Genomic DNA, 14,175 nt, shown 5'->3' on the forward strand with positions numbered 1-14,175 from the left:
TGGCTATTCACATTCTGATTTTTTTATCTTTTGTGGACATAGTTTTATAATTTATTGAGTCATTGTTTATGAGGCCAAATTAGATTAACCGATGGGTAATTCCTTAGTGCTCCTTTTTTTTCTGAAGTTAGGACTATGTTTGACCTTCTCTTGTACTGTATCCACTTTTCTTGTCATCACTGATTCTTTATGGTAGCTGATAGTCATAAGCCATAAGTAAACTGTTAGGCAGGGGAAGAAGGCAGCAAGGAGGGGAGTAGAGAGAAGGGGAGACGTTTCTCCATCTCTAAATGAGAGTGTGGCAGTCACTTGTAATTTCAGAAGCTGTTCCAATTTAAAAAAATTGGACAAGTGCGAAGTTTCTGGAGACAATATAAACCACATCTACTTATGGAGGACAGAGGCGGACAGGAGTTACACTTGCAAAAGGTGAAGAAGTAACGGTAATGAATGAGGAGCTCAACATAAGTTCTTGGCTAGATACCTCAGCAAAAGTTATTTAAAGTGGGTTAGATAAATATGGGAACAGTCAGTATGGGGAAAGTTTATTTTATCTTCTTGCATAGCAGCATAGACAAACATTGCAACACTTTGTCCACCTTTTTAAAAGGAGGCTGAAAACTGGAGAGGCCATAGGGAAATGCCAGTAAATCATTTCAAGGGCTGACTTAGTGATGGAGACATCAATAATTTAATATATTTATAAATTCACCAAAAAGACTCGTAGTCAGCTTGATGAAAATTTAGGCATCCTTTGCTGGAAAGGAAATATATGGTACTAAAGAATGCTTTGTTTCAGAGAGAAAGGAATAGCAAGGTCCAACTGCTAGAAGGTAATCACAGGCAAAATAGTCACAACTTGGGGAATTTTTTCTTATTCTTTTGCCATTAACACAAACTTCTAATCAATGATTTGTGTATTGAGAATAAAGAAAATACAATCAGCTAAACAAACACGTAATTAATCACCTTTGCAGCCCTTTCCCAGTCTCAGCTTCAGCTGAACACCAGTCCTCCCCTATCCTTATACTCAGCTCCCCTCGTTTTTTTGCTGTGGGTTGCACTCAGTCAGTCCCAATCCCTTTGGTGAAGCACCAAGCAACACGATAGGCTTGGACCATGTGCACAATGGTTTCTTTCTGCTGCTCCATGTTTCTTACTGGGTTTCCTTGACTTCTCCATGAATCCCAATGTCCCTGCCACAGCGTGGGTTCCTACACAGGCCACAGTCCCTCAGGGGTGTCCAAGCCCAGTGTGGGTTGCCCACAGCTAGAGCCCCTCAGAGGTGTTCCCCTTTGGCATGGAGCACCTCCTCCAACAAGCACCCCTCCAGCTACATATCTCCTTGTCAGCTTGTCTCTCCACGCATCTCCAAATGCATCTCCCCACATGTCTTCATATTTATTTTCTTCATATAGTTCCTCCCCTGGGGGCTGCTGCTCTTTCTTAGATGTGTCTGAGCCATGGATCAGTACACTCCCCAACATGTTTGCTGTCTTGGGGCATGATGGGGAACCTGCATGGGTTCAGAGTTGGCTGTGCCTGGAGGTGGGCAGCTCACACCACCTCCCGTGCAAGGCACCCTGTAGCCCACTGCCACAGAAACCCTGCCACTTGCACCCAATACAAGCCAAGGCCTTCCAACTAAAAATTATATTCACATTCTTAGCAGAAAGGGTGAAAGATAAGACTTATGAATTTTCTACCTTTTGAAGACTTAAAATTAAAACTGAATACTTCTTTAAATATATAGCTTACCCAAGTTCATGTTACTACCTTTAGTATGTAGGATAATCCATGAAATATGTGGGTGGAAGAGTGTAGAAGTGAGATTTTATAATCAGATAGTCTGTTCTGTATTTAAAATCTCCTATGTCTATAAAGCTGAGACAACAAAGAGGGAGCTTCAGAAAGCAATATTTTAACTATGCAGTCAAGAACATATACACCATGCACCCCAATTCCTGTAAGTGGCAAGAGGATCTCTGTTAAAGAAATTAAGGCAAATAAAAGATTTTTTTGTAAGCAATAAATGTGAGATAGTAAGGCTGACTTATAGGATACTACTGCTGATGTATCTATGCTTAATAGCATTGTTTCATTATATCATGATACAATAATTAAGATTGGAAGGGACCCCTGGAAGGCCAACCCCCTCTTTAAAGCAGGGATTGTTTCACAGATAGACCAGGTTTAGCAGGGTAATGTCCAGTCAAGATCTGATAGCCTTCATGAATGGAAACACCACAACCTCTCTGGGCAGTCTGGTCTAGTCAAAGCAAGACCAGTTCCTCATACAGTATGTACTCCTCCAGTCTCTTAACCATTTTTACCAGTGTCTTTCAAACTGTAAAGCCTTAAAATAAAAAGAATACTCCAGAGGCATTCTTACAAGTGTTAAACAGAGAAAAATAATCACTTCTCTCCACTCCTTTGAATGCTGTTTCTTAGGCACTCTTAATTTGTTTAGATTTTTTTTCACTAATACCATATGCTGAGGGGACATAGGATGCCAAATTTAGATTTTATGTTCTATTTTGAACTACTTAATATACTCAAATAAATAATGCTACATAAAGATAAAAACAAATCTTCCCTTTCAATAACAAGTTGTCATATTTAAAAGAACAAGAGTTCAGCTCAGTTCAGCTTTCTTGTAACTAAGTAGTGTGTCTAAGTGAAATATAATTGCTGTCAGTTGAAGGAAGTGGTTAGTTACCCATTAGTTAAAGGAAAATAATTCCCACCTTCATAATTTCACATTAAACTAAAAGAACCATAGTCATCAGCTGTTCCTCAGCAGTAGATGAACACATGTAATTTATGCATCATCTCCATAAACAAGTCAACTTCACTGTATAGGAGTTCAGTGTGTGTGCATACATGTATATGAAAAGAAGATCCATCCTTTGTCATTGTTATCAACACCTGCGTGGTTATCAGCAAAGCTGAGAGGACTCATTAGACCCATTCACTATGTGTATTAACAGAATCAATACCACCACTAATTCTGTGTCATTCTGTGCATCAGGGGTATGCGAGGTGAAGTATTTTGCCAATGCCTTTTAAAGCTATTTGCTGGTACCAGAGCATGGTGAAGCCTTCAGATCGCTCAATCTGTAAGGCCGTGTATCCCCATGGGGAAACGCATTCCACCCACCCCCTTTGAAAACAATGGGAATACGTTCTGTAGTGTTTTTAGGAACATTTTACCTGCTTCAGTATCCATACGTTGGCATACCATGGGACTTCTGCATGTATGACACTGTATAAACAGCAGTGTTAATCGAAGCTTTCCTCCCTGCCACTGTCATCCGCAGCCCCGTGGTCCGTCTTACCCACCACCACTACTTTGCGTGGGTGCAACTGTTTGTGGAGCTGCACAACATAAAGATTTAAGTTAGAAATAACCTGACAGGAAAACTGTCAAGAAGTGGTCAGGAGGACAAGAAGTGGACAGTAACTGCTAAGAGACCACAGAATCTGACTTCAAATTCATCCCAACAACAGCCCAGAGAGTGCAACACTGGGTTTCCACAGATGTCTGGACACTATGGAATGGCCTGACAGGAACTGAATGGAGCAATTTCCCTGGAGAAGGAACAAACTGACAAACATCACAACTGGAGTCTGCTATGAACAGTGGATACCCAAGGTCACTGACCAAAGAAATAATATTAAGAGAAAGTGTCTTTTAGAAGAGCAGGAATGAGTGCCAAAGCAGAGAGTTGTGACAGAGGGACCCAGCAATTATTTTGCATCTCTTCACTTAGTAAATCCATGTACTGCTCCTCAGCACCTTACCTTAATTCATTCTGAGTCCCCATTTGCACTCCCTTCCTACCCACTCCCTCCCATTTCCATTTTTTCTCTCTCTCTCTTTCCATACTGTATCTCCTTGACTCCACTCCACAACAAAACTTCAAACCTTTTTTCCATCTTGCTTTATGCTGCCTGTTTTTCTGTCCCAACCAGTCTCAGTGTGTCCATCTCTCTGGCCTGTGCACCACCCCACCCCCCACTCCCAACCCCGATCCCTGTTGAATTCCATTTTTCTGTTATTGCTCTTCAGGTCTTCCTCATTTTGCCCAAATTGTCTAAGCTTCTCTCAGCCATGAAACACAGTTTGTTTCTCAGTTTTACCCTCAGTCTCTGTCCCTGTCTTCTCCTGGATCACGGTTGCACCCTCTTTGACAAGTTAGTTCAAATCTCCCATGGCTCCTGACTGTGCACCTTCCTTTTTTTTTGGTATTTTTTTTTTCCTTTTTCTTTAATATTCAAGCCAAGCCAAGGCAATTGCAATTCCATTTCATTTTGGTTTAGGTGTTCAAGGATAATAGCAACAAAATATTGCAGGGTCTACTAAAGGAAGTAAGGGACAAGTACTTGTCAGCATGAACAGCTTTTCCTGTGGCAGAAACAGACCTGCTAACACAGATATCAAAAATAACACTTCCATTGAATATCAGAGAAATAGGTCTGCAGTTATGTGGCAGGCAAACATACAAACATAACTATAATAATCATGTTTCAAACAGAAAATGTTACATATAAACCACAGCATTTAATTCTGCTGAATATTTTTTTCTAAAAGGAAAAACTCATCAAAGAAGAATTTATCACTCTCTCATGGATTTTTAAAGTTATCTATTATCTTGTTCTTGGCAACAGAGAAATATAAATGATAGAAATTTGGCAAATAATGGGAAATTGGAGGAGGTTCCCATAAAAAAAAAAAAAGAAGCAGTTGAAGAATACTGACGTTGGATCTTCATCTCGCTATCTGGAAAACATTTTATTTTGCTGCAGGATCTGTGGCTGAGAAAAAGGAATATGATCTTATTTTTAATGATATAACTAAACACTTCCTATAGTCATTGTTTCCTATGGAAAAGAGGTCTTTCACTTACCTCAGACAAGTTCAATTATATGTTATGGCCTATGATGAATAAATATCCCACCACTCTTTGTTTTACTTGGAAACAAGAGCACATGTCAGTATCCACAGCTGGGATTTTCTCCTATGAATTTGCTTTCTTGCAAGTAAACACATTTTTCTGTAAGCAATATAAGCAAAATGGCTAAAAAGATCCATGGGGTTTTTTGCAGAACGTGTCTGGCCAGGGGAGATGAGGGACAGCCTTTCTGCAACAGGGAACAGTTCAGGGAGTTAAGAAATAAACCGCTCAAAAACTATTTTCCAGGTAGAAAGCTGTTTTAGCCGAACTATGACCACACACTAGAGAAATTTTAGTTTATAATCAGCTTCCCAGTGTGTTGCTGTATTGCACTACTGGGACTGGTTACTTCAGAACAGTCATATAGAAAAAATATGAGTGACACTGCACCCAGCTTCTCTCTTTTTCCAGCCTACACACTACTTAGCTCAGTAATTTGTGTTTAAGATCTGCCCAGCATTACATTTTTCCATGTGCCTGGGAGACATTATGACTATTGATGAAGAATTGTTTCCTTTTTTGCCCAAGCAACTTAAGCTTTGAGGAGCCCCAATTAATCTTCATAGAGCAAAAAATAGTCCTCTTTGAAGTGATCATGTTTGACAACCTTGTGTCCTAGCAGCAAACTGGGCCTTTCAAGAAGAACAAGGCAGCAATTTAATGTAAAGAACATAAGAGGATCTCATTAATGGCAAAAACATCTAACCTTTACCTGAAAAACATGTGAAAGATTCTGCAATTCTCTTAGAATTCAGCCCAAACCACTTCGTAATAATTGAAACCAAACAGGGAGCGAACTGTTCTAATCGTTACTAGTCTTTTTCTAAGTCTAGATTTTAATACATTCTGATTTCAGTATTTTACCTCTAAAATGTTTATTTTCTTTAGCAGTGATAAGTAGACAATCCCAGTGAGATTAGCACATTATTTATAAAACATTCGAGGTCTGTTCTTTAATAGTTCAATTAGCATCTAACGTGGATTTGAGCAGTAAACTGGTCAGCTAATAAAATCTAAAGCACACTCGATTTACTGGTTTCAATCACTAGTGAATTTCGACAGCTCAAGAGAAGGCCTACAGTTTTGCACCACCCTAACTGCTAATATTACTGTCTGTACTGCTCCCCAAGGGAAGGTTTCCTTCAACTTTGTCACAGCTCTACTTCTTCACCAACAAATCTAAGAATGCTGCAAAATGACTTGCTGGGTTTTGAGAATGGCTTTAAACCAGTACCAAGACAAGTAGATGACAAACCTAGATACATCACACTTGGCCCAGGGAGGGCAGATGGTTTATTACAGATTGCAAACTGGATAATGACTCACAATGCCAAACTGTCTTGGAGAAAAACAATCATCATTATCTGGATCTGAAAAGAATGAATGGAGCCTGCAGGACATGTGAAGGATGACTGTTATATCCAACATCTGCAGTGCCCTGGCTGGAGTTCCCCGCCAAGAACAGGAAACCAAGTCTGTGAGCACCACACCACAACCAAGCAACGACAGCGCAGAGGAGAGCATCAGGAATACACAGAGTTACGGTAAATATTAATTATTCAGAAAGGTTAAAAAATGACATTACCAGTGTTAAAAGACTGAGAGAGTCTTTTAAGAGGCTTAACAGACTGAGTGCCATGAAAAGTTTCTGCCAAAGAAGGGGCATTACCTCTCCTCATGTCAGTCATGGGCACAAGAAGAATCTAATGTGCTTAACATTCAAAAGAGATGTTTCAGGCTAGACATTAGAAAAAAAATTCTAATGTAAGGAAAGTTGCTAAATGGCAGTTTATCCACTTCTAAAACAAGAAAGAGGTAACTTGGGCAAGTTGCCAGGAGAAATGCAGAGAAAACCAAAAGAGGAACCCGACCTGTTAGAACACATTTGCTTTCCCCAATTCAGAGGGCAAAACCGAAGGCATCCCATTTTTTGGTTACAATCTACTTTTAAAATTCACAAAAAGTGAACAAAAGTTAACATTTCTCCAACTTGGGGAGCTTTCAAGAAGGCTGCCTCAAGCCTTCATGAATTGGACTTTAGAGTTGCATAGCACAAGCGCCAGAATTAACAAGCAGTGAGGTCCGCTGGCGTGATATAACTTTCATTAGCATGTAGCAACCGCTCAGAAGCAATACAGAGCTGAGTAATTTCCAAATCAAATTAATTTCTGATGTAATTTCAGTGAAGAGAGATGATTTTTATCATCAATGATTTTTTCTCTTTCTGATGTTGGTTGAAAAAAGATTGATTTCTTCTTTCAGTATAGCTTAAATTTTGGTGAGCAGAAAGTTACATTTAGAGATTCAGCTGCATGGAAAGCATTGTCCACATCGCCTCTTTGTGGACCGTTTGGAGAAAAAGCTGCAGGACAGCTGGGGCAGTACCCTTTGTGGGCTTTCCTGAACAAGTAACTTACATTTGCTTGGAAATATTACTGTAAATAGCTTTCACAAATATTTCACATAAATGTTTCAAAAAATAAATGCAAAACATTAAACACATAGCATTAAATTAAGCATTGTTCAACTTTTTACCTGTTCACATTTTCATTTGATAAAAAGTGTAGACGGAGATTCCATCAGCGCTGTTTTAAATCAGTCTGCAAGTCATTTCCAGCGCAGTCTATGATGAGTCATTTAGTTATGCTTTGTCTCAATTTATTGATCTATAAAATGAATATGATGTTAGCCTCCTTAAAAGATTCCATTAGTTAACTCAGTTTCTTCTTAGAAATGGTGTGAAATAACAGATACAGTCAAGAGTACATAGAGTTCTTTATTCCACATAGAAATATAATTTCCCTGTGGTTTGCTTTTCTGCCCTCCGCCCCCCCGCACTGTGCTTGTCTAATAATGGCCACGTGCTGAAACATATTGAGGCCACATCAGCTTTGCCATGCTTGAACCATACGCTGCGTGGCTGCATCTGACTGATGCCAACACAATGATGGCTTTGCCCGAGGCAAGACCTGAAATACCACCATCCAATGCAGCTGTGGGTTTTGCTGTTCCTCGTTTGGGGGTCTCTTGAAATGATCACCTGCCTATACAGCCTGTGGATGAAATCTTCATCACACCAAAGTCCTAATAGCCTGAGCTACCCTAGGATGTCTTGATTAGTGTTAACCTGTCCTCTCCAGCTGTCTGCATAGGTATTTTGGCAACCCTTAGAGAAGAGAGGCCAGTAAGTTAACTTCCTGCAGGAAAGAGTTCTATCTTTCATTTTGCCTAATTGCCTATGCCTAGTTTTTACTATGCTTTGTCCAAGTATTTTCTTTTGTCACTGGTAGGATAAAATTTGCTCTATTCCTAAAAACTTTTTTCTTAATATTGCATTTCTTGCGAAATATAGACTTTGTTTGTTAACCATGTTATATGAAGTGAAATCCTAGAAAATTCTATAAGCTGACATAATTCAGCACAGCCCAAGTTGACATTTAAAGAAATACCACTTTTTTTAAAAAAAACTGTGAGAGGATGTGGCAATTATCCAGGAAAATAGTATACATTACCTTGGCTAGAAGCTAACAGTAGTTATTCTAAATGCTTCAGCCAGCTAATTCTCTAATTTTTCTAATAAATTCATTCATAAGATGTGAAAATATTATAGCCAGCCTTCATTTTTTCACTTTTTTATATTTTCACTTTTTAATACAATCTTCATATAACATTTCAGGATCCTTTATGCCAGACTGTATGCCCTACTAAGTTCTACCAAATATCTGCAGTCAGGCAACTAAGATTTGTTGTAAACTTCAATCTTTTTGCCTCTTAGCATGCCTTGACCAAGTTATAACATACTGGCATTTATCGACAAAAAGCAATCATGAAGTTATTTGGTCTGTCTCTGGTTTCCCTTTCCACATGATAAGACAAATCATCAATTAATTTATTTCAACATAGCTGCTCTGAAGATAGTTCACAGCAGCTGAACACTGAGTCCAGTGACCTGGGTTTGATTCACAAATACAAGATGCACAGACACTGGGACAAATACCATGAAAAGGCTAATGAGTATGTCACAGCCAATGTGTAGCAGTTCAGTTTTTAATTTCTACAGAGTTATGTTGGAATGAAGGATCACAGGCAATAATCTGGAAGACTGGAAACTGCACAAGCAAGCCAAAATGTAAATCTGAAATTTAACTAATCATAGAATGAATCATGTTATATGCCTCTCTCTCTCTCGGGAAGACAACAAAATGTAGCAACTCCTTTTTTAATGAGGGTTGACCCACAAACCATTTTCTCACAGCACATACAAAATGCACAGAAAATTTATCTTTTGTTGGTCTGAGCTAGTTCTGGGATAGTTTCTTCCCCCAGATTTTTAAATTGCTTCCAAATATTAACAATTCATGCAAACTCCAAGAATGAAATTCAATCTAATTTACTGGGTTGCCATCACTAAGTGTCTTTTGTATAGCTGATATTTCATGGTGTTTGACGAACAGTGACAGACCAGCTATAACCCAACTCAAAATCCACTATTCATTCCTAAGAATTATACACTCAGAAACTCTGAGTGCACATGACACTAAAAGACTGGTGCTCGCAGCCTACCCATCCTGTACAGGCTGAATAGGACTGATGGGCTGAGCAAGGGCGGGAGAGAGTTGGGAGGGACATGGACCAAGGGGATGGAGAGCTGTGTGCTGGGTTGTTGTCCTGGCAAATGGCGTTATGTGCAGAATGAGTTGGGATAGCTGTGGGTTAAATATGGGAGTCGGAAAAGGAAGGCTGTGGGTTGAGTGTGTGACTACAGGCTGTGTCATAACTTTCAGATTCTCAGTGGAAGCATAAGGCTGCACACCTTATGGTGTGGAGCTGAAGGTGGTCATCTCCTAAGACACCACAGCCTGTGCCCTCACAGGGACGCAGTTTCACCTCAGTGGCAGAGCCCATGCCTGCACTGAACCTGCCTTCCCTTTTGCCATCCAAGGCCACCTGACTCCTTTTCTCAGTGTCCAGCACAGCTCAGTTCAACAGCATGTTTAGGAGACCAAGCGTGTTTTGGGCTGAGCACATTAGGATACCCGTTTTGATCACTTTGTATCCCAGCAGTCTATTCCTCATCAACTGTCTCACATGGAGTTCTCACAGCTCCCTACATTCCTGCCCATCATGCAGTCTAATACCCTACACTCCAACAACCTCTAGACACTCCCATCATCCTTTACCCATTGCTACTCCCTGTGCTCATACACCACTAAAATCTACCCCTATACCTTTCTTTCCTTTTGATCCATTGCACAGATGCTTCTGCCTTACAGGAAGACCCATAGCTTCCATGGTCAGAGAGCTTTCCAGTTCTTGCACAGCTTCCACCCCCTTGGGAAGGTTAGTACTTAGTGGTTTGTGCTACAAAATGAATCTACCTGTACAGGAAACAAACACTTAGAATCATAGAATCATAGAATCTTCATGGTTGGAAAGGACCTTTAAGATCATCAAGTCCAACCAAACAACCTACAATCTCTGCCACTAGAGCATGCCCTGAAGTGCCACATCTAGACGTTTCTTAAATACCTCTAGGGATGGTGACTTCACCACCTCCCTGGGCAGGCTGTTCCAGTGCCTGACCACTCTTTCAGTAAGGTAATTCTTCCTAATATCTAATCTAAACCTCCCCTGCCGCAACTTCAGACCATTTCCTCTGGTCCTGTCATTATTCACCTGGGAGAAGAGGCCAACACCCACCTCTCTCCAACCTCCTTTCAGGTAGTTGGAGAGGGCAATGAGGTCTCCCCTCAGCCTCCTCTTCTCCAAGCTAACCATGCCCAGCTCCCTCAGCCTCTCCTCATATGACCTGGTCTCCAGACCCCTCACCAGCCTGGTAGCTCTCCTCTGGACACGCTCCAGCACTTCAATGTCCCTCTTGTACAGAAGGGCCCAGAACTGAACACAGCACTCGAGGTGAGGCCTCACCAGTGCCGAGTACAGAGGCACGATCACTTCCCTACTCCTGCTGGCCACGCAGTTCCTGATACAAGCTAGAATGCTGTTGGCCTTCTTGGCCACCTGGGCACACTGCTGGCTCATGTTAAGCTGGCCGTCCACCAGCACCCCCAGGTCCTTTTCTGCTGGGCAGCTTTCCAGCCACTCTGCCCCAAGCCTGTAGCGTTGCTTGGGGTTGTTGTGACCGAAATGCAGGACCCGGCACTTGGCCTTATTAAACCTCATACCATTGGCCTTGGCCCATCGATCCAGCCTGTCCAGGTCCCTCTGTAGAGCCTTCCTACCCTCAAGCAGATCAACACTCCCACCTGGTTTGGTGTCGTCTGGAAACTTACTGAGGGTGCACTCAGTCCCCTCATCCAGATCATTGATAAAGATATTAAACAAAACTGGCCCCAAAACTGAGCCCTGATGGACACCACTGGTGACGGGCCGCCAAGAGGATTTCACCCCATTAATCACAACTCTCTGGGCACGGCCATCCAGCCAGTTTTTAACCCAGCAAAGAGTGCACTTGTCTATGCCACGATTCTCCAGCTTCTCCAGGAGAATGCTGCGGGGGACGGTGTCAAAAGCCTTACCAAAGTCCAGACAGACAATGTCCACAGCCTTCCCCGCATCCAGAAGGTGGGTCACATGGTCATAGAAAGAGATCAGGTTGGTTAAGCAGGACCTCCCTTTCCTAAACCCATGCTGGCTGGCCCTGATCCCTTGGCGGCCCTGCACTTGCCGGGAGAGCTCACTCAAGATGGTCCTCTCCATGATCTTTCCTGGTACCGAGGTCAGGCTGACAGGCCTGTAGTTCCCCGGATCCTCCTTCCAACCCTTCTTATAGATGGGCGTCACATTAGCCACCCTCCAGTCAACTGGTACCTCCCATGTTGACCAAGACTGTTGATAAATGATGGAGAGAGGCTTGGTGAGCTCTCCCACCAGCTCCCTGAGTACTCTTGGGTGAATCCCATCCGGCCCCATAGACTTATGTGCGTCTAGGTGCAGAAGCAGATCATTGACTACTTCCTCCTGGATTATGGGTGGGTTGTTCTGCTCTCCATCCTTATCTTCCAGCTCAGGAGGCTGAACACCCTGGGGACAGGTGGTCTGACTATTGCAGACGGAGGCAAAGAAGACATTGTGCATCTCAGCCTTCTCCTCATCATTGGTTGCAACTTTCACCCCCTGCATCCAGTAAGGGATGGAGATTCTCTCCTGGCCCTACTTGCCTGGTAAAGGCCTATTGGTAGAACAAGGTAAGTAAAATATAACAAGCAAGATCACTGATCCAAAAGCTCTAACACAATTGCTGAATAACTGCAGGAGCCACAGATGCTTTGGGATACCTGAGCCAGCACAGAATATACTAGCTATCTCATAAAATAGAGAATGCGACTGAATTATGGTGTCCGAGTTCAGCCTATCTGCGTGTCTGTCCAGTGAAGGATTGCTTATCAGTTGCTTGGAAGCACTTATTCTAAGTAAGGAATGTGTTAGTAAATTGTGTTCATATTTTTTATTGCTGAAGTGTTCTTCAAAAGGCAGGGCTCTGAATAAAGCTACACAGCAAATAGAATATATTCCAGTAACACTCCACAATAGGAAACATTACTTATTGGATTTTTAGGTTTTTCTCTGGCTCAGAATTCCTGGTGGTTTTACATTTCAAGTTGTTACCCATGAGCAGGTTTCTACACACATTTCTTGAAGTGTTGCCATGTATAAAAAAATGAAAATTGTTTCATTCTCTATTGTGACAAGTCAGAAGGAATGAATGGCTGCATCAATGCTCAAGAGCAACATGCAGCTGCCTGTTGTGATGCAAGTTACTGAGAACATCTGTGAAACCCTGAGCTTCTCAGGAGTGTGGAAACAGTGTTTCTGGACTGCAGGCAAATGAAGAGAAAAGAGAATTGCCCTCAGCACATTTCCTCACATGCTAGCGCACAAGGATATTACTAGTGCCAGCTTTCATTCTGAAAGCACAGTTAGCAGAAAAGAAAAATTAAGGAGTAAGAAGAGAAGTTAATATTGTGACAGGGAAGACAATGGGCTGGACCTCTGTCAGGATGGTCACTGCAAGGGCAGGGTAGGTGCAAGTATCGGGGCAGAGAACAAGATAAAGTGTATGAGAACAAAAGTTCACAAATAGTAACAAGTATAAGGACAAATCTCTCATCACAGATATTCTTCCTCGGAAGTAATCAGCTTCTAAGCCTTTAAGAAAAATCCTCCATGAATCATTCCACATGGCATCAGAGTAAAGGAACACTGGTAGCATTCATCTACTACTGATCATAAGGAGTTGGCAAAAGTGGTATTAGAGACCGTGGCGTAAAAAATCTTAAGGGAAAAAGCATCAAGAGGAGAAAGCATACAAACAAAAGAGTAGTACATTTGCCTGCTCATTTCTAATGTTATATTACTGATGAAAGATACTAATTTTTTAGAAAATTAGTCGTTAGGCTTGTACTCTCCAAAAGGGGTGTATGCGTACAATTTCTGTAAAGGTAGGATGTACTATTTCCATAGAGGTAGGTAGTTACCACGATACATGTCATAGTAAAGTAGACCAGTCTGTCTAGCCATAAGTGATTGAAGTTCTTTCAATGAAGGTGAGATTACTGACACAAATACGTGGCATTGCAAGAATTTGAATTAAGGTCCAGATGTAAGTTAGTATGTAGCCTTCTATCTCATCACTCTAGGACACTCATCCCTACTGTCAGAACTCTTTAGGTTTCTGAAGGGCATAGTTCAATGTTTTCCTCTGTTTCCAAGTTCTTCATATTGTGGCTCCTGAGAGATTTTAATGCAATCAATTCTGTTTATACAAATAAATCAGTCATGGAACATATTTGGTCACAACCAACAGATGGACAATGATTGTCAGGAAGCGACTCTGCCTCACAAATGGATTCTGGTTAAATGGATCACTGCAGTCACCGGGCTCCACTGGTGCTTGCCAGAACTTGTTCCAACAACCAACTAAAATACACATCCTATTAAAAGAAGCTTATTTTCATACATACACACACACACACCCACACCCACACCCACACACACATATATATATATATATATACGCGCACAAGACCTTATTTAACAATGTTATCAGGTGATCTTTAGAAAACAGGTTATGGAGAAATACATTTTCACCTTGTGTGCTACAAATAGTTTTCTGTGAGAAAGAAAAATCTTAGCATTCCTGACTCACTTATGTTCCAAGAAGATGATATACGTTTATTTTGTTTAATCACATACA

Source organism: Larus michahellis, chromosome 3 (assembly GCF_964199755.1).
Source record: "Larus michahellis chromosome 3, bLarMic1.1, whole genome shotgun sequence".
NCBI classification, from domain to species: domain Eukaryota; kingdom Metazoa; phylum Chordata; class Aves; order Charadriiformes; family Laridae; genus Larus; species Larus michahellis.